We start from the raw sequence: 19,295 nt of genomic DNA, 5'->3' as shown, positions 1-19,295 counted from the left end.
GGGAGCTCTCGCTCAAGCTGTAACAGCTCATGCATTTAGCTCTGAAGGCTCCATGGTTTAATCCCCAGAGTGTCAGCAAAGATGGCATTGGCAGCTGTCACACTGGCAGTTGAGGAAATAAAAACATCTTCTAATATTTCTACCTGCTGTGGAACTCCTCTGGAGTCAGACTCCTTTGCTGTATGTGCCTAACCCCACCTCTGGTGAGACAGGCTGAAAAGAAAGGACTTTTCAGTTTTCATTGTGCTCTGAATAACCTTAGAGCCTTGATTTAAAAAAAAAAACTGCTAGTTTCTTGTTTGGTTGAACCCTATTTAAAAGATACTAAGATGCTCGCAGGCTGAAAAGATCCTTACCCCAGTATCCTGAATAGCGTGGGTCACCCTGTTTGCTTGAGTATTTCATCTGTCCTTTTCAAGTGTTTGTTCTCATTGTTTTGTGAGTGTTACTAGAACTGTTCACATGGCTGGTGAACAATCAGACATTGCTCAGGTTTGGGGGTGGGGGAAACAATGTTTCACCACTCAAGAAATGAGTTTTGTGCTACCGTGAAAGAATCAACACCGTTCATCTTGACAGCTAACCCACTTCTATTTTTAGCAGCACAGAATGATGCGCCTCTTGGCAAAAACACCTCAACTGAAGCTGAATCCAGGCATCAGTTAAAAGCAAATCAGCATGGGCTGTATGTCCACAGCAGCACACAAGGCTGAGATAAACCCGAGAGAGGAATGATGGCCTAGTGCCTAAGGCACTAACTTAGTACTTAGACTAGTGTTCAAATCCCTGCCCTGCCACAGACTTTCCCTTGTGGCCCCAGGCATGTCACTTACTCTCAGTGCTTCAGATCTCAATCTGCAAAATGGGGATTTCCTTTTCTACCAATTACCTTTGCTGTAATTCAAACAGAAAACTGCCATCTCATTAAGGTTAGGCAGGTGATGTGCTGTTCTGAGTGGCTATGAAATGCACACACAGTTAGCTTCTGCTAAGATACCCTGTTTTCTTTCCTCTCCAAGCCATGCACCTGTTCTATCTTGTCTTGTAGGCTTTAAACTCCTGGGGATAGGCACTGTCATTTTACTATATGATTCACAGCGGCTGGTACAAATGAGTCTCAACCTAACTGAAGTGCTATCTCAAGATGGATTATTACTACTAATAATTAAGCAAAGTGAGATACTTGCTGGGTTAGGCCCTGATCCTGCAAAGACTTATGCATGTGCTCAATTTTACACACATATTTCAATGAGATTACTCAGAAGGCATAAAAGTTAAACCTATTCACAAATCCTTACAGGATTGGGGCCTGATGCAGCAAGCATCTCACTTTGCTTAAGTCTTTGTAGGATCAGGGCCTTAATTTGCAGGTCAATAATCTTGCAGCCGTTTGTAATTTATCAGCATTGCTGGACTCTAGCTTCTGGAAACAAGCTTGCAGGTGCAGAACGCCATTTTCAGTGTTCAGTACAAATTGTATAATTTGGAAGAATTTCATGCACTTACTGAGAATTCATGCAAAATTTCACATTGCCCCTAAATTTGCAAAAATTAGGGGAAATTATTTTTTCCTCACCCTCTTAGGAGGCGCTCTCATCTCTGAAAGTTGAGGGGACTGAACACTTTCCAATACTGGGTCCTCAAATCTGTAGTTGCATACAGCTTCTAACTGCTAGTAATGCAGTGGTACTGAGTCCAGCTATTGAGAATACAGAAAGATTGACGTGTTTGTAAATAAACACAGAGTTTTCACCTAAATCAAATCTCCTGCTACTACAGAGATCAGTATGACTCCGGCACTGGCTAGTGATGAGCGATGTGTAATGTCATTTCAAGATAGGAAGATGCAATAAAACATCAAAGAAACCCTCCAAGCATGAATCCCATAGCATCACGGCAGCATTTAACCCTGGCTTTCCTGAATGGCATGTGACAGACAAATAATATAATTATTGCCAAACTACTTTAAGGCTCCAAATCAGCAATTAGCATATCCGTACACTGAAGCACTTGGTTAAGTCCCACTGACTTTATTGAGATTGAAGCTTGAGACAGAATGCACACCAGCCTGTTGGCTCAGCTGAGATTGCACACCTCATCTTAATATAACAGGGAGTGAGTTGATTTTATAGTAAAGCTAAACTTAAGTTTATTAATAAAGAACAGAGATTTAAGTGGCACTAAGCAGAGGTGATAGAAACAGAAAATGGTTACAAGTAAAACAAAATAAAATCTGCATTCTAGTGTCTAAACAGATTACACTCCTGGTCTCAGGGAATTTCTCACTACCGTCAGTTCTCAGCATCCTCAACCCACATGACTGTGGGATCCACCTTTCACAGATTCCAAGATCACTGGCCCCTTTTGTCTCTTAAGTGATGGATAACAAAGGAATCCACCTTCTCATTTATAGTTCAGATAACCTTTGAAATGTATTCTTTGAAATGTAAACCCAGACAAAGTTTCTCTCCCCGGTTGCTTGCTCTTTTGTGGGCTGGTCCAAAGCCCCTTCTTCATCCTCTGGTCCATTTGCTTTCTTCATTGCCTAGTTTACCTTAGATAAACATGTACTTTTATTGGCCTTTGCTTGTAATCAGGCCATGCTGTTTTCTCATCTACCTGTCATCTTGATCTGTGAACACAGGTAAATCCACACTCCTCTGTCTAAGGCAGGCTTGTTTATCAACTGCCTCCACAACATATTTTAAGAACATATTTCCACCACACATATATATTTTTTATATACAACCCCTTCATACATCACACCATGCTATTCATGACCAGAGGGCCACCCCTTATCAGATGATACCTTACAAGACACTGTTTGGCTAAATAGTCTGTGTGTTGAGCATAGTGAGTTTGTCAGACCTGCTGGGATTTATTGTTACACAACAGTGCACTCTTTGGCATAAAGAGGTTCTTAGGGTCATGGGCCCATTAACAAAAATCTTGCCCTGTGTTTTGAAACAATTCTCTGCGAGAACATTATAAAATTTAGATATCACAATGTACCTCCCAAAACTCCAAGAACTTGTGTATCCTCTAATATAGCATAATAATAAAGACCTACAGTATTTCAAATTCAAGTCCACTAGAACTTTGGAGTGTCTTCACTGTGAAACACTCTCCATAATGACTGGGATACAAACAAGTTAGAGGGGACTTGAATGAGATATTTATGACTACGAAGAATAAAGTGAAAATTGAGCTGTGGAAATTGAGCGGTTCTTTCTTTTTATCTTGTCCCAAGAGATCACTTGATGAAATTAAGGGTAAACAAATTTAGGGAATATTTATTCTCTTGGCATATACTGATACTGCTGCAAAGGTTATAGAGTCATTTACAGTTGCTGGATTTTAAAGTAGGGCTGCATGCTAAAATAAGTATAATTAAATTTCACGCTAAGGGCTCTAATCTGATTGCCAATATGGATTAGGAAATACACTTTCCCATTGTGTACAGCACAGTGCAAATTCCTAAGGGCACAATACTGCAAATTGCTCAGGATTTTGGCCTTTATCCTGCAAAGAGCTTGAGTACATGCTTAATTTAAGCATGAGAGTAGTCCATTGATTTCAATGGGATTATTCACATGCTTACACATAAATCAGAGGGAGGATCACTTTACAAGATTAAATCTTATATGCATTATAGAGTTGTTGGTAATGCTTTTCTCTTAAACATGAGGTACTAGCCATTGCTAGAACCAGGATATTAAATTAGCTGGACTGGTGGTTTGACTGACTATGGCAACTATTGTTTTTAATACTGTGGGAGTCCCGGCATATAACTCTCAGTGGGAGGTAGATAATTCCATAACACAGCAAAACGTATAGTGTCGCGTCTCCCAGTAATGAGCTAAATATTTCAAATGATCGTTCCGGAAGAGGGAGCCGCCAGGTGACGTGAAAGAAGAAAAGAACATTTTGAGAGACTCTCCTTATAGTTGGAGATAATGACTCTTTCATTTATTATTGATGATAACCAGCTGAAAAATTACTGCAGCACTAGCAATTTGCACCACACTGAGACCAGAATTGGGTCCAGTAAATGACAAATCACTACTGAACTTGGGCTGGGATTGTCAAAGGGGCACAAAGGAGGTAGCATCCAGTTCCCATTGAATTTCAACCGGATTTGGGCACCTAACTCACTTAGGCCCCTGATTCATCAAAGCACTGAAGCATGTGTTTAATCACGTAATTAAGTCCTATTGAATTCAATGGGATTTATGTGCATACTTACAGTCAGGCATGTTCTTAAAAGCCTTGCTGAATAAGGATACACTGTTGCATCAGGGTTTAAGTTTAGATTGTAAACTCTGTGGGGCAGGGACCACCTTTTTGTTCTGTGTTTGTACAGTGCCTAGCACAACGGGGCCCTGCTCTGTGACTGAGGTTCCTGTGTGTGATGACAATACAATAATAAACAATAATAATTTTTCTCTTTAAAATCCCAGCCTTGGAGTGTTGCCCCCTATCAGTGGTATACAGTCGTTCCAAAAGCTACATTTAGTTTTTTGAAAGATTAACTTTTATTTATTTGGGGGCGGGGGGGGGGGGGCAGATTTCCTAAGATACAGCGTACAGGTTGTCTGAATGCCTGTTCCTAGCCTGTTTAGCAGGTCCTCCTCTTTACCTTTCTCTATTATTTTTGTTTATTTTTCTTGAAAAATATTCTTCTTATTAAAACTTCTTCTTGGGCTGCCTGGCCTACTTTAGGCTAAAAATAGCCCTTGTTGCTGCTGGTGGTTCAGGCAAGCTGTTACCAGATTTGCCCGTTACTTTGGGGTATGCTCATTTATTCAGGTTATTCTTTGGGGGAGGGGGGTTTCTGTAATTCTTCTATCAATGTACTGCTTGTGTCACTTGTGTGTCCATATGGAGCTTTACTTCTCCCTTCTGCAAGTCCCCTCCCAATGGAGCTATCCTGCAGGACCTAGGTTCCCTAGGGCTAGGTTCCTCCAGCCCCAGAATCAGATGAGCGCACACACACACACACTAACAGAGCAAGTCTGACTGGACAAGGTCAATCAGCACTTTCAGCTGCCACCCTTATATGCCTCAGGTTCAGCTCATCCCTATCCCCATTTTCACATTACAATTGTACTGGTCATAACCCACTTGATGAGCAAACCCCACAGTATTTTGGGCGCTATAGGGATCTTTAGCTTAGGTAAAAGAAGCATTGCTGTAGAGTAAATGGGGGAAGCTAAAAACAAAAAAGAGTAAAGTTCAGCAAGAGAGAGAGACACACAACCAGCTTAACCATAAACATTATTTATTGAATAATAGTGATAACTACACAAGGAGGGCTAAACCAACATAACATACATTATTAAAGGTTAATACCTACGGTAGAAAGGAAAACAGAGAGAGAGAAAGAAGGGGGAATCTCACATACTCCACGAGGCTTGAACTGGTCAGGGTTCCCAGATGATGGTGGTAGCTGAGGGTCCTGAGGGCAAGAGGCAGGCAGAGCCCCCAGCACGATCAGTCAGGAGAAGATGGAGTCCCAGTGGAACTGATGCATAGTTTGGATCTAAGCATTAGAACACTTATTGGAGGGTGAGTAGGGATTTTTGTAGAGAAAATACAATGGTTCAAGGGAGAACACTAAATTTGTTTATTGGTAAACTGATGACTCAAGGGTTTTCTTTAGGCTAGACAATAGGGGTGTCTTTCATGAGTCAGACAGGCTAGATACTGCGCCCTGGTTCCCCAAGAACCCAGAGCTGACTGGTATCAAAGCCACATGACCACCCACACTCACAAACAAAACCTCACCCCTTGCTGAGCTTCCCTGAAATTAGAAGCAGGTTAGACATCTGCATGAGCACAGGTGCAAGGGAAAAAACAGGAGACCCAGCTTTCCGGCACTGCTTCCACTTGACGTCTTGCTTGCTGCGAGTGGGGAAAGAGCTGTTGTGCTTTCTGCTGTTGTTTCTTCCGTAATCCAGATGGGGTTGGGGGAATCAATTGGCCACATGAGAGAGCCACGAAAGGGGAGGAGATAGGAAACAAGATACGTATCTGAAGCTCCAAAAGTTCAGGTTTGGTTTAAAGTGGGTGGCTCTTCTCCAAACCAGTTTACTCAGTCTGAGACAATGTGAGATAAATCTGTCTGGCTAAGGTATTGTAGGAGGCAATATGGCTTAGTGGACAGAACACTGGACTGGGACTCACAAGCCCTGAGGATGGAGCAGCGGACTGGGACACAGGAGTTCTGAGTTCTGTTAGATTCTGTCCCTGCCACTGACATGCTGGGTGAACTTGGGCAAGTCATGTCACCGCTCTGTGCCTCAGTTTCTCCTTGTGTAAAATGGGGCTGATACCACCATCTTTTGTAAAGCACTTCAATATCTATGGAGGAAAAGTGCAATATAAGAGGTAGGTACCTACACAGCACCCATTACTGTAATGTGTGAGTGCCTCACAATCTTTAATGTATTTATCCTCGCCATACCCATGTGGGGCAGTGCTATTATCCCCATTTCACAGATGGGCAACTGAGGCACAAAGAGGCTAAGTGACTTGTTCAGGGTCACACAAGGAGTCTGTGGCAGAGCAGGGAATTGAAGGACTTGGAAGATCTGGCACCTTTATCACTGGACCATCCACCCTTCCTCCCTCTGCGACAAAGACCCAATGGGTGGAACATACCAAAAACCACCTGTGTGGGAAGCTGAAAATAACGTGCAGTTAGTTTCTTTAAAGCATCAATAACATTTTCTATCACCTCTCTTGGATGATAATAGCAGGAGTGTGTGGGCTGCAGGCAAATTTTAGTTTAACACAAGGGACATTGTGTAAATCATTATTATATTATTTAACCCTATGAAGTATTTAAGATTCAGAAATAACTTAGAGAATTTTTTTCATTTCAAGGTCCCAGAAACAAAGACAAGGTTTTCATCTCGAGGCCAAAAGACCAAAAACATCAAGACACTTGATCACGGCCTTAGATAGACCAAGAGACTACCTACACTTGACCAGAGCTGAGTCTTGCCATCTTTGATTCAGGCGAACTGTCCCACGGGCTTCATTCAATAGGACTTTTTTGTATGAGTAAGTGTTACTCATGTTAAAAAGGACTTACAGGATTGGTGCCTTTATATCTATTACAATAAAATCCAACTCTGCAAACCCTGGGAAATATCATGGTCAATAACACTGATTGTGGCCCTGATTGTCCTATGCATTATAAAGACTCAGTAAAGTGCCCGGCACCTTTTATCTGTATGCCAGTTACAATGATTGGCCCTGAACCTTCACTGAATTCCATGCAGGCATTGACTGTGATAGGGGCTACACATGGGTCCAGCCAACACACAGGCAAGATCTGCTTGCAGGATCAAGGCTCCAAACAGTAAGTTTTCACTCCTGGATCATTTGGGGATAATTCCACGCTCCATTTGCTCCCCAGCGTTGCTGCCTGGCTATATTTTGTACTTGTGAAACCCCACTGATTGGGCGGGGGAGCCAGGATAGCTGCAACACTGCCTATAATAAATATGGTGCTATAGATCAGCTTGTGAGGATTCGATTTTTACTGGTAAATGTCGATTTCACTGTACCTGCACAAATTGACGAAAAAATATGTCCCTCCATAATAGACAGGCAAAGCAAGAACAATGCTGTTTGAGAGTTTAGACTTTGATTTAAGGCTAATTCCTTGGTATATTTTGACATGTGCCATTGACACTGCATTGTCAGTTAGCACTTTTTGCAACTCAACGGTTATTTGATAGTTATTGTCTGACCATTGTGCATTGTCTGACGCCTCCCCGCCCCCCGACGTCCCACCACTGTGAACATATACATCAATAAAAATCGGTGTGGGTGTGAAATTGCTTAAAAACTAACATCGATATGATCTGTCAACCATCGAAATCGAATTCAGTCAAGCCTCACCGTAGCCAGGATTTAGCCAAGGACCCAGTGCTTAATTTGGGCTGGGGGCTTGGCGGTTCCTAGCCCTGGCAACTCTGGGCTTGGCGGTTCCGAGTAGGGTGACCAGATAGTAAGTGTGAAAAATCGGGACGAGGGTGGGGGGGTAATAGGAGCCTATATAAGAAAAAGCCCCAAATATCGGGACTGTCCCTATAAAATCGGGACATCTGGTCACCCCAGTTCCGAGCCCCGGCACCTCTGGGCTTGCCACGTCAGTTATGAAAGTAAAAAAAAAAAATTGCTTGAGCCTCTGCGCCTCTTTCATTACAAATTAAGCCCCGCCAAGGACCTTGCCAGCCCCCACCCGGGAAAGGGGCAGAGGGAGGAGGATAGCTGGGCACTGCACGGTGCAAGCCGGGCCCGGGGAGAAGCAGGGAGGGGTTTCCCCGGCGTTGCTCCCGGGCTGCCTGCGAGGCAAAGGGAAGGTGCTGGAGGCAGGGGAGAGGCGAAGCGGGCTCCGGAGCCGTGCTCGGGGCTGGAGGGGGCTCTGGCAGGGGCCAGCCCCCCCCCGCTCTCTGCGCTCAGGGTAGGTGGGAAGCCCCGGGAGCCTTCCCCACTCCGGAGCGAGCGCTTAGGGGGTCCCCTCCCCTGCGCCTGCGCGCTCCTGCCCGGCCGGCTGGTCCTTGTGTTAAACACACAGAGGCGCCTGGCCCGTGGGCAGCGGCAGCGGCAGGCGAGCGGGGCGAGGGAGGGGCAGGAATCACCCCAGTAGCGCCCTCCCTCCCGGCCCCATCAGCCAGCCAGGCGAGCGGGCGGCGCTCCCCGGCGCCCCGCGGTCACCATGCCTTGGCTGGGGAGCGGGGCTGCGGGCAGCGGGCTGCCGGGCTATCGCTACTCCTAGCTGGGCAGCCCCGGCAAGAAAGAGACCGAGGGGAGGCTGTACCCGAGGTGAGTCAGGGGCTGCTCGCTCCTTTTGCAGGGCTGCAGGCGGCCGGGGGGCCGCTGGGATGCACCGGCTTGAGTAGGGTGGCCAGCCAGCAAATGTGAAAAATTGGGACGGGGGTAATAGGAGCCTATGTAAGAAAAAGACCTAAAAATCGGGACTGTCCCTACAAAATCGGGACATCGGGTCACCCTAGTCTGGAGGCAGATTTGGGGGTAAGGATGGGGGGTTCCTTTAATTCCTCACCTGTCAGGGTGCAGCCCCCGCCTGCTTTCGCAACAGCAAACTTTTAATTTTTTTTATTCCCTTTCATGTGGGGACAAAGGGGGCTCGGTAATTGGGTCTGGGGTGATTCTGAGGTTGGCTGTGGAAGGACACAGAAGGGTTTGTTTGTGTGGGTGGGGATATGGGAGTTTGGATTTGCATGCATGTAAATATTTGCCATGTCTAGTTCTCTCTGTGTGGCTGTGTTTGGGGAGGGTGGGGGTGTATCTTGGTTGCCTTTGCATGTATATTTCTTTGTGTGTATGTGTGTTGTGGGTCTGTTTGTGTTACTCCGTGTGTGCGTGTGTGATTTGTGTGTGTGTGTGTGGGGGGGTATGAGTGACACAAGCAGTGAGACAGGCTAGATGCATGTGTGCATTTGTGTATTTCTTTGTGTGTTTATGTGTCGGTTGTTTCTCTGTGTATATATGTTTGCAGCCCCGTGCTGCTGATACATGTGGTTCTCTGTCTCTCCGTGTTAAGATCTGTGTGGGTGGATTGCTTTCTCAAGTAGACATTGGGCTGTATTTTGATGGGATGAGGGGATTCACATATGCAGCTGGGACATGACACTCCACTCCCTGCTGCTCCGTCACAGCCCCAGGGACTCCATCCTACGCCTCACCAGCAGATTAAAAAGTGACCTGTGTGCTGTATTCAACAGAAGAGCTGGGGAGCAGGGGGGTGGGGAAGGGGTGTCATTGTTTTGATGGTTGCTCTTTCTGTGCATGTACCACAAACAGCCGAGGTGACGCTTCGGTCACTAATGGGCATGAATGATGAGTTATTGAGAGGCATGTTGAAATCAACTCCAGGAGATGAAAGGAGCTGAAATCTCTCCTAGAGGCAAAATGAGCTGGTGCTGGATGTGTCTTTATTCTTATGATGGAAGGGGATGTGTGAGAGCGTGGCATATACTGGGGACACTTTCCCCACTTTACTGAGGACTGGGCTGCCGTTTTCCTTATCTTCGCCTTCTACTTCTGTGAGTATCAGTAGAAAAAGCGAGCTGATATTTCCTCCATATCTTTAAGATGCCTGTGAAGACAACACATTTTGATAAGGGAGTGGCGCTTACGGAATGTAAATACCTGTATTTGTAGAGATGATCCCCAAGATGTTTTCCTCCTTGGGAACCATGGTAGTGCCCTGTCAGTAGAAAAGGTTTCAGTGCCTAAAGCCAGATCCTCAACTGGTGTGAATGGATGTCACGCCACTGACTTGAATGGAACTACACCTCTACCCCGATATAAAGCGACCCGATATAACACGAATTCGGATATAACGTGGTAAAGCAGCGCTCCGAGGGGGTGGGGCTGCGCACTCCAGCGGATCAAAGCAAGTTCGATATAATGCGGTTTCACCTATAACGCGGTAAGATTTTTTTGGCTCCCAAGGACAGCGTTATATCAGGGTAGAGGTGTATTCTGATTGACATCTGCTGAGGATCTGGCCCAATTTCTCTTTTAAATGGGACAATGTGTGAAGGGAATACTTCTGATGATGGGAAGAAACTACCCGGCTCCTGCAGTGGAAGGAAAAGAAGTGGGTTACCTTCTTCAGAAGAGAAGGGGTGGATTTGGCCCACAGAGAGGAAGGGGGGTGCGTGTGAGCAGTGAATACCGTGTTTCTATTCCTGTATTTCCCCCACCTGTTTCTTCCCAGGTTGTTCCCTTGCAACAGATGTCTGTTTCACATGTTGGAACATACCACACATTGTGGCAGTATATAATGGATAACCCAAATCCTCAAAATAAATGTCAAAACAGAGACCACCACCATCCTAAATCCCATGTTTAACATTCACTCCACGTGTCACAATGGACCTGATCCTGCATCTCTTGCATAGCCAAAACTCTCATTGGCTTTAATGTGCGGGGAATGCAGAACTGGGCCCTGAACATTGTAAAAACCTTCACTCTGTGTGGGGACAGATGGGATTTTTTTCACCTCTCCTCCTTGAGGGAACTTATTTCCTTCTAATTTTAGGGAATGGTGTGCAAGTCCCACTGGATAGGTGCTTTAGAAATACTTATGGTGGACATAATTGTGCCCTGGTCCTATACAGCAGAGTATGGGGTCCCGGTGTAGATCTTGGGGATGGTTGCATTGGACAGACAGACTGCATATGGCTTTGCCTGACAGGCTGTCCAGCACTGCCGTCTAGGCAGAAAGGGGACGGGAGTGTGCTATCTTCTGTAAAGGTCTGATGCAGCATACTCAGTTCCTGCATTGGGAAAGAGGAGCTCTGGGGGAATTATTCCTGAGTACATTTCCTTCTCCGCACTCCTGCCCTTGGCTCACAACTGACTTTAAAGGCCCAATCTAGCCTGAAATTATTACCATGAAGTTTCCTATCTCCTTTAATAACTTAATTTCTTTGTTGTATTTCTTTCCATTTCTGTAAAGGCAAAAGGTGACTGTCGAGAAGCCCCAGGCGTCTTTAGAGTGCATGAACATAGAAAAGTATGAATTAACTGTACAGCAGGGGGATCTGAATTTGAGTTCTGGGCTAGCAGAGTCCAGAACTCAGCTGCTCTAAACTCTCCTTCTGCCGATGACTTTACACCAGCCGATGATCTGCTTTTTGCCTAAACTGGGGAAAAGTATGGTATCGGAAAGCATGTTAACCAACCCGTTTTAGCTAGAACGACATTCAACACCATTTTGCCCTTAGTGTGGACATGGACAGTGGTGTTTAAAAATGTGTTGACTCTCTGGGCAAAATTGTATTGAACATCATGCTTGTTGAAATATCTTTGTGAGCACGCTTTCTAATGTGGCACTGTGTCCCAGCAGAGACAAGGTCTAAGAGGAAAGAGCAGCTGGTAGGGAACTACATTCAGCCAGGACACATTGACTGAACGAAGAGCCTTTTGTGACTATCACAGATACGAAGCCAGTTTCTCTATCTGTGGCAGTTAGGAAATATTTAGAAATGAGTCGGGAGATCAGTCAAAGAGGAGCTTCCATACTAAGAGAAGGAGGGGTTTGAAAATACATGTAATCACACCATAACTCTGTTAGCTTTTCATGTATTATTCCCTAATTTTCTTTCCTAGCTTTGCTAGTCATCCAAGATTTTTTTTTTTTTTTATAATTTCTGTCTCTCAGCTCTTTTTCCCTCCTTTCTACTTCATCCAGCAGCAAGAGTCTGGATGTGGAAATTTGTGAAATCTCAAGCATTTCCATAACAACGAGCTGTGATGTTGTTACAGAATCAAGTAGAATTTTTTTTTTAGTTTAGGTATTCCCCTGGTTAGAGATTTCCCAGTTACAAAGGTCTGGTTTTCATGAGTTTTCCCTGTAACTAATAAAATAGCAATATCGATAATAATATTTAGCAATTATATAGCACTCTATGGGCCCAATCTTGCACGGTTCTCACAGAATTGGATCCTCACACTGAGTCCATTGACCCTAGTGGAGCTCTCTGAGATGTAAGGGTCCTCTTTCACAGAACTGTAGAATTGGGCTCTTAAAGTAGTGTGCCAAAATTAATCAATTGCATATAGTTCATTTTTATTGTCAAACATTCATGCTGTATTTCACCCATGAATGTACAGAAAGTATTCAGAAACCACATTAGTAATGATTAGAATTGCTTTATAAAATGTGCATTTAAAAACTCAGCATCTCCTACTTTGCCATCTGAATAGAATCTTAGTTTACTAAATGTGGAGATCAGTTCTGATTTCATTTTCTACTGAAAGAAAGTTTGGGGGACAGGAGAGAGGGAAGGGAAGCAAATATCTTTCAAAATCCAGCAGAGGAGGATAGAGAGTCCACATTGCTTTTTCTGTGAGAGAATGTTTTTCAAGGGAAATACCTTCAAGATTATACTTATTTTTCCCCCTAAGGACCATACATTTTTTTGAGAATAACAGCAGTAAAACAAGGAACAATTCTGAGATTCTGGTGACATTATAAAGCACTTGAGCTTCCTCTTCTGGGTCATGTCAAGAGTAACCCGGAAGAGAATTAAATTCTGTTCTCATTTATAGTCATGCAAACCTAATGAAGCCAGTGGTGTTGTGTAGTGTGAGAACAAGGTGGTCACGTCCTAAAAGTGAGAGGACATTCAACTTCCCTTAGGTCAAATCTCGAAGTCCTCTTGCTCCGTTTTTATTCAGTCCTTATTCAGGTAAAAGTCCCATCTGATTCAATGAGGAATGAATCCAAGATTTGTCCCATTTACTTTGATGGGAGACCCAGGCTTAGCGTCTTTTAGAATTTGGCCCATTGTATCTCATAGTGGTCCTAATCCTATGAGGTCCTTCAAGTCTCGTAGAATTCAATGGAAACAGGGTGTTCAGTTACTTGCAGGACCTGGCTCTCTATCTGTCTACATCCCGTATTCTGTAAACCCAATATTGAAATCTAGGCATAGGCAAAGCTTCCATTGACTCTCTAATGGGAGTTTTGTCTGTGCAAGGACTGTAGAATCTGGGTATGAATACTGTACAATACCTGTAGACTCACTCCTGCATTCTTTGCATGTCCAAAACTCCCTTAGATTTCAATATCTTTTTATGCCTATCCATCTGGGGAGGATTTTCTTGCATTTTTTAAATGTTGCATGTATTATTGCTTCAGTGTGAAACTGGTGCAACAACTTGTTTATATATTCTGTATATATACGTAGTTACATGTTTTATACAGGATGTTCATTGTCTTTGATTAGCCCTGGGAGTGCAATGGTATTTATCATAAACGTGTGCTGTGTCTCTCTCCAAGATCTTGCCTTCGGAACGTTGCTGAAACTACAGCTGTACTAATTCTGAAGATTTTATATATTTGTTTGTGTGTGTGAAAGTTTTCAGTTAAATGTTTTGATCCTACAACTCTTATTCCCATGAATGATCTCTATTCACACCAGTAGGATGTTAATTCATGTGAGTAAGGCTTAAAAGACTTGGCCTTCCATCGCTCGTTTCTCTGAAGGATTGTTTGGGTTGCTTATCAGTTATTAGGTACCATTCCCTCAAATATTCATCCATTGATTCCCTTTTGGAATGCTTAAAATTCGTATCCTGAGGCTGTTTTCCATTCGTAGAGTGATGCAAAACAGCCTCTGTATAAACTGGAATCAGTCCCTGTTTTAATTGGCTCATTCCTTGGTGTCTCCTGCTACGCAGCATAAAGATATAGACATAGTTCAGTGCACCCTGTGCCTCCATGAAAATGCAAGATTGAACCTTTTGCTTGTGGCTTCCTCAGACATCTATAATGATGAAGTGCAGCAACGCACAGCCATTGGGGGGGGGAAACACTCAGGTTCTTGTGATATTCTAAAATGTGTATGTAGCTTTTATTTTTCATAAATACATGCCTTATATTTATCCCATCTTCCAGTGCTTCCCCCGAGAGACAAGGTAATTTTCTTTATTCAAATGGGGCTTATGGCAATAAGCATATTTATATTAAGAAGTATGGAGCTTTGCTAGTGCAATATGTAGGGCATCTTATTATAGTTTCTGATTTGTCATGTACAGCTGAGATCCTTCGGGTTACATTAAAAATAATACAGAAGAAGTGATTGAAGATATAATTAGCTGGAAAGGGGGAGAGAACAAAATGTAATAGACAGAGGTTTGATCAGTTATCCCACAAGCTTAGTGCTCCATCATTATTCTCATCTCCTAGTCAACCCTAGAAGTAGCTTCCAGGCAGACCCCCATGCACAAGTGTACTAATCATCTATCTAATGCACCCTCTCTAGGGGCCCAAGAAATGGAATAAATGCAAGACCTTACAGTTCACACCAGCACTAACAAATAGAATTCTATCTGCAAGGTTTATGTCTCTTTTTATATTTCTGATAAAAGTTAACCATGATTTCTGTGGACTAAAGGAAAGGTTTCTGTTTGGTTTTAGATGTCACTTTTACTTACAGCAGGCAGGGTGGCTAAATTGCTGTTCTTCCGACATTCTTTCAAACCAATTGTTTGAATAACCCTTCAAACTTAAGACATCTCTTTCAATCTTTGTTTCCTCTTTGCAATGATGTAACAAGCAAAGAAAACATATGAGGGCCAGTTCCTGCAGGCCTTGCTCAGAAAGATCTCCCACGGAGGAGAAATATTAGTAGCACCTATTATTACTGGCAAAGATACAGTTTGCCAAATTCCTAAAGTAAAATGACAAACACAAGGGGGCTGGGGTGCAGTACACTGACTCCTAGTTTACCATCTTTGCTTTAGAAGAATGTGATCATTTAAAAAAATGCGTAGGAGATTAGACTTATCACAAGGTCCATGTGCCACTTCAGTCCCATCTAACCCTATTTTGAGCGAGGTTTAGGTGGTACATAAGCCTTGTGCTAGACTCTGCACTGGGCTGAATTTCATCCATGATGGTTCCTGCAAGCGATTCCAAGTGAGCAAATGTTTATTCCCGTTTGAAGCCCCATTGAAGTCAAGGGGACTCTGCCCACCCAGAGCAGCTTGTCTAAGTGGGGCCATATTCAGTAACTGCACCTAACTGTGTAAGGACATTGCATCACATTCACATTCCACTGCATGCTTCTGTCACCCACATTTGTAACATTGTCACAGAAAACATGAAGTACATTTGTTTTCCACAAGTACAATAATTTATTCTGTTTGTTCAGTAATTGCTTTTCTATTTGCATTTTGTATCTTGTACAGTAACTGATTTTTCTACTTGTTGAGCCCCTCTTCTGCATTGATTGTACATGGGCCTCCTGCAAAGTTTAAACCAAAGGGAAATTATAGCTCTCTCTTTTGTAGCTGGCTAAGGTATTCAGTAGGAAACTTGGCTGGGTTTTATGAAATTATGTATGCCAGGATTTCTGGGGACTCCGATGGAGAGCTGTTTATGGGGAAGGAGAGGAGAAGTAGAGGGATGGAGACTCATCGTAACACAATACATCTTTTCTTCCCTGCAAGCCACCAATCAGAGTCAGTGGGGCAAGACGTGTTTGCCATTTTTAAATGTAATCCAGAATTGACCTGGAGCGGAAATAACATATCTGCACAAAAACAGTTAGAGAAGCTGTTCTGATATTCTCCTGCCGGAAGCTGGTCGCTAACAGATCAAACCTAATGCTGGTTCTCTGGCATGCTTCTACTCATTCCTACCTGTTAAACTGGCCTCGTGCCCACTCATAAAATACGATGCCAGCTTCAACAACCAAAAGTGTCAGCATAATAGAGTAAAGTGTGAAAAATTCAGTCACTCTAAGAAGATCACCATAATGCAAAGCAAAACCGGTGCCATTTGCTTCATTATAAGAATCACATCTGTTGGCATTTCTGGGCATTTTACCACTGATGAATTCCTCCCTGCTGTATTTCTTTTTTCAATTTAAGTGCTCAGAATTCTGCAGGCAGAGCAGGAAATATATGTGCACATTTAAAATGAGGCCAATTGCACATCTTCCTTATGTGCCACAGGGGATTTCTAAGACAGATTGAGATTTTTAATAAGCTACAGAGTCTTTCTACTCTGGGTCACCAGTTGGAATGTGGACCAGGTTGCCAAGAACTAACTGCAAGTGAACATCTAATTGGTGTTAGGTCACCCTTACAGTATGAGTTGATGGTTTCAGTTGCTAGTAGACCAATATCTGCATCATAAAACCTGCCATGAGTTGGCACCTTTCATGTCAGAGAGGACAAGGGCTGGTTTTGCATAAGGTTGATCACTGTCAATTTTTAAATTGAGATTGGATGTTTTCCTAAAGGAATTATTTTGGGGAAGTTCAATGCCCTGTGTTACGCAGGAGGTCAGACTAGATGATCCCGTCTCATCTTGGAATCTATGAACTGTGCAGCCTTTCATCCTCAGAGCTGCTTCTTCAAGGTCCAGGCTGAGACAGATCTGGGCGGGGGGGGGGGGAATTATTTACTGCTGCTGTTCATATTGTACTTGAGCTTCTGGATGAAAAGACACCAGTCTCCAACGGAATCATTCTGGCACTGTCTTTACTCTAGGGAAGTACAGGTCTCCCCTGTGGAAGTATAAGCCACAGATTGCTGAAGTTTCACAATGTTGCATCACTACACCTCTGGCATCTTGAGCATGCATTTAATTTTATTTAAAGAGGCACGAGGAGATGGGCCAACATACAGTTTACCTGCCCTTCATGGGTTTTCATGATTATCAACGTCTCTTCCGAGATCAACAGAATAAAAGCACAATTCAGGAAAGCCATAGCTTCCTGATGCCTGAGCTAAGGCAAACAAAAGGGCTGTAGCCTATATCTGCCCTACTGTGTGCCTTGAGACTATTTGCCACAGCCACTCCGAGTAAGATTTGGGGAGATATCACCTGCATCTGTCTCAGCTTTGTGGCTGCAGTGTCATACAGTGTGTTAAGGACCGAGCTCCAGAAATGAAGGAGCTCATAGCAGGATTCCACGGCACCTCCAGCATTCGCAGTAGGTTGTGGGTTGGGGACTGCACCCACATGGCAACTGTCACACCTCTGAAAGATTCAGTGGCAGGGAGTCAACATGAGCATTGTCACCGCAGTGACTAAAGAGAGGCCATCATGCATATAAGGTTGCCAAATTCAGTACATCTGCTTCCACTCTCATGCCCACACAATACATGAAGCCAGTGACCCATGTATTTGAGAAATAATGTGGAGAACTTCTGACATCTAATGTTAGATAAGGGCACAGGCAGTTGAAAGGAAAGCGAATGAGAGATCTGATGTCCCACTCAGACTTGATCATTCTTTATTGAGAAATGGCTTATGGCCACATGCATCTATCCTGCCAACCCAGTGTAGGACAGACATCATGCACATATCTAATACAGCACCTGAGCCCACCCACAGTCTATCATTAGGTTAAATTCAGGGATAGTGAAAGTGAATTGTACAGAACTTGCATCATCTGGCCAGGATGTATGAAATATGTTTGTTACATACTGTCAGTGCCACTCCTGTCTCCTGAGTTTAGCAGAGAGGGTTGCGCTCTTGACTTTTTGATCTCTGGAGCAATAGTTGATATGGGGTTCTTGAGACAGTACGAAGAGACAAGAGACCCTAGAAGATGTACCATGACCCCCGCTATTTGATTTGTATCTATTTGTGTTCATTAGTTGAAATTCCATGATCAGGTCTTTCTAGGTGGTCTCGCGTGTCTAGTAAAAATGTAGTGATTTAGAACTCATAATGACCATTTGTTATGGCCAGCCAGGTCGCACTGCTAACTCCTACTGGTACATTTTCTTCTCTCAGCAGAAAGGGAAGCAGGCAACTTGGGGCTCAACAGAGAAGCAGTTGAATGAGTAGGAAATGGATGATGGACAAATGCAATCCCTCCAAAAGATTTTAATGGTTGTGTATCATGTTCATAGAACTTGTTACATATGGGAATAGAATGTAGAGCCGAGACTGTTCTGCCATTACACAGAGGCTTTTGAACGGAATGTTTGATTTTTAGCAGGGAACACACTTGTTCCTAGAAACACTGGAGCTCATTTTGCCCAGCAGTACAATCTTGAAAATGCATGTCAGCTATGCCAGAATGACAAACCCAAGTACACATTACATCAGACTGGCTCACAATGGTCCCTTCTGATTTTGGAATCGATGAATCAATGGATCTGTGAAGAAGTGGGTATTCACCCACGAAAGCTCATGCTCCTCTACGTTTGTTAGTCTATAAGGTGCCTCAGGACTCTGCTGCTTTTACAGATCCAGACTAACACGGCTACCCCTTTGATACTTGTCCCTCTATAGTTCATGCTATGTTTGTTACAAAACATGGGCAAAAGGCTTTACTGTGTATTGTTTAGACCAAGGAAAATGTAAATAGGCTTGCTGATATGTTCCCAGCATTGATAGATTTGCATGTACTGCCTTGTAAATCTGCATTTTTCAGTATATAAAGATCTGCAGTTAAGAGTAGCCCACCCAGTCTAAAACCCATCTTTTTGGAAGCAATATTGACGGTGTGTTCTAAGAAGAAGGGGTGGAAATAAGCCATTATGGGATCAGCTAACCCATTTGTAGCAGGATCCCATTCAATAATCTCATGCAGCCTGATCAGCACTTACAGAACATCCAGAAAAATTAATTACACTGCCTACTTCATTATTTATCAAATGACGAGTGCTTTGTGTTCCATTTCAGGTTTGACAACATGACTTGGTGGAGGGTATAAGCACAATACATGGTGTGTTTTCTTGATAAGGGCATAAGGCAGTTTATCTTAGTC

The 19,295-nt window shown here is 43.5% G+C and overlaps 1 protein-coding gene across 4 annotated transcripts in view; it reads left to right on the top strand.

Moving 5' to 3' along the window:
* The first annotated feature begins 7,339 nt into the window (after positions 1-7,339).
* PLPPR1 (phospholipid phosphatase related 1) overlaps positions 7,340-19,295 on the top strand; it is a 201,517-nt gene continuing 189,561 nt past the window's right edge. The window contains exon 1 of one of the 4 annotated variants that reach the window (XM_054032378.1): positions 7,340-7,369. The gene's annotated coding sequence lies outside the window, so the exon portion shown is untranslated. Of the gene's footprint in view, positions 7,370-8,389; positions 8,480-8,569; positions 8,842-9,875; positions 10,086-19,295 lie in introns of those variants that run through there. The other 3 variants (XM_054032377.1, XM_054032374.1, XM_054032375.1) reach the window with 3 other exon arrangements.

Source organism: Malaclemys terrapin, chromosome 6 (assembly GCF_027887155.1).
Source record: "Malaclemys terrapin pileata isolate rMalTer1 chromosome 6, rMalTer1.hap1, whole genome shotgun sequence".
Lineage (NCBI taxonomy): Eukaryota > Metazoa > Chordata > Testudines > Emydidae > Malaclemys > Malaclemys terrapin.
Note: the sequence above shows the minus strand (reverse complement) of the source record. Positions and strands in the feature narration are given on the sequence as shown.